Raw genomic sequence first — 2,035 nt, forward strand, 5'->3', positions numbered from 1 at the left:
CAAGCTAAGAGATATGGAGAACAGAAGAGGAAAAGGAAACATTTATTTGAACCCTAAAAGAACAGAGTAGAGAGAACTGAGGAAAAGGAATAATTGAGGAGGTGATGACTGAGAATTTTCCAGAAGTGATCATAGATATAAATCTATTTTTCCAAGTAGAAGAAAAGAAACCCAGGTATAGATACATCATAGTGGAACTGTGGAACAGCAAAGACAAAAAGATTCCAAAAGTAGAGAAAAAGAACAGATCATAAAGTACAGCAGCAATGATGAACATCAGAATGAATGAAATAATACCATCTTCAAGGTGTCAGTCTTGCATTGTAGATCCAACCTATTTTTTTTTTTTTTAAGAATGAAAGTGATGCAAGGACATTTTCAGATGAACAAACAGAGTTTACCATCAAGAGACCTCCATTAAAAGAACTTCTAAATATTTACTTTAGGAAGAAGAAAAGGATCATAAAGTAATGGTCTGAGATGTGAAAAGGAATGGTAAGTAAATAAAATAGGAAACATATAAATACATGTATATAAATACCTGTGTAAAAAGTCTGGAGAGGCGTGACCAGACTTAAAGTGTTCTAAGGTTCTTGGATTGTCTGGTTGGAGGGTTTAAGATATTTAATTTAAAGCTTTGTTCTATTAAATATGCATGGTAAAATTTCCAGGGTAACACTAAAAGAATAGAAATTGAACATACAAGTTCCACATGAATAAAAAATTAAAGGATAAACGCTACTCCCGAGCCCTCTATTTAGGAGACAAGGCCATCCAGCTGAACAGTAATAGTGTTCAAGCTTTGCTACTTAAGGGAGCAGCACTTAGAAACATGGGCAGAGTCCAAGAAGCAATAATCCACTTTCGGGAGGCTACACATCTTGCACCTTGTCGCTTAGATTGTTATGAAGGTCTCATCGAATGTTACTTAGCCTCCAACAGTATTCGTGAAGCAACGGCAATGGCTAACTAACTATGTTTACAAAACTCTAGGAGCAAATGCACAGACCCTTACCCTTTTAGCCACCATTTGTCTTGAAGACCCAGTGACACGGGAGAAAGCAAAACTTTATTAGATAAAGCCCTGACCCAAAGGCCGAACTACATTAAGGCTGTGGTGAAAAAAGCAGAGCTACTTACCAGAGAACAGAAATATGAAGATGGAATTGCTTTGCTGCGGAACACGTTAGCTAATCAGAGTGACTGTGTCCTGCCTCGGATCCTAGATTTCCTTGTAGCTGTCAGTGAGTATCAGGAAGCAATGGACCAGTATAGTATAGCACTAAGTGGTGGACTCCCTCGATCCTGCCTATGGAACTGGAGTTGTTTGGAGAGGCCAGGCATTAGCAGTTTCTCTGTGACTGGGTGGTCATTTCACTGCTGTGCCACGGAGATGACGCATTAGCCAGGAAGAAGCAAGGCAGAGATTCAGGCCTTTCCTTTGTTTTGTTGTCCCCTAGTTTGGACTCCAATGACCAGAAGTCTCTAGAGGGGATGCAGAAGGTGGAGAAGGAGAAGAGTCCCACGGATGCCACTCAGGAAGAAGACGTGGACGACATGGAAGGGAGTGGGGCAGAAGGGGACCTGGAGGGCAGCAACGGTGAGGCGGCCCAATGGGCTGGCCCGGAGCAGTGCTTCGGCATGCAGTGAGGCAGGCACAGCTCCGTGGCCACGCTGGCCTGCCCTGCTCTGAGCACTTCCATGGGCTGAAGGAACCTGTAGGAGCCCGCTCTCTGGGAGGACGATGATTCAGCATGTGACTGCAGCAGGGGTCTCTGCCCCTTGCTCCATATTTCTAGTAGTGACTTCATTTTTAAAAACTGAACCTGACCAACCTTCCATGTATCTCCATCCTCCTCTGCTCCAGCCAGGGAGGACAAAGTGAGCGCTCTGAGAGGCCCGTGGACGTGTCGGGGCTTCTGGGCCAGAGTGCTTTTTATAGAACTAACTTGCAAGCTCGAGGAATAGACAGCGTTTTGTCTGTGATGTTGTGGATGGGTTTAAAGGAGCGACCTGTTCCCCAGAGCAAGAGTGT

At 43.9% G+C, this 2,035-nt stretch overlaps 1 pseudogene; it reads left to right on the forward strand.

Annotated features, from left to right (window-relative positions):
* The first annotated feature begins 712 nt into the window (after window positions 1-712).
* LOC133093036 (anaphase-promoting complex subunit 7-like) lies at window positions 713-1,711 on the forward strand (annotated as a pseudogene).
* Window positions 1,712-2,035: the final 324 nt, after the last annotated feature.

This window comes from Eubalaena glacialis, chromosome 6, assembly GCF_028564815.1.
Source record: "Eubalaena glacialis isolate mEubGla1 chromosome 6, mEubGla1.1.hap2.+ XY, whole genome shotgun sequence".
Classification (NCBI taxonomy): domain Eukaryota; kingdom Metazoa; phylum Chordata; class Mammalia; order Artiodactyla; family Balaenidae; genus Eubalaena; species Eubalaena glacialis.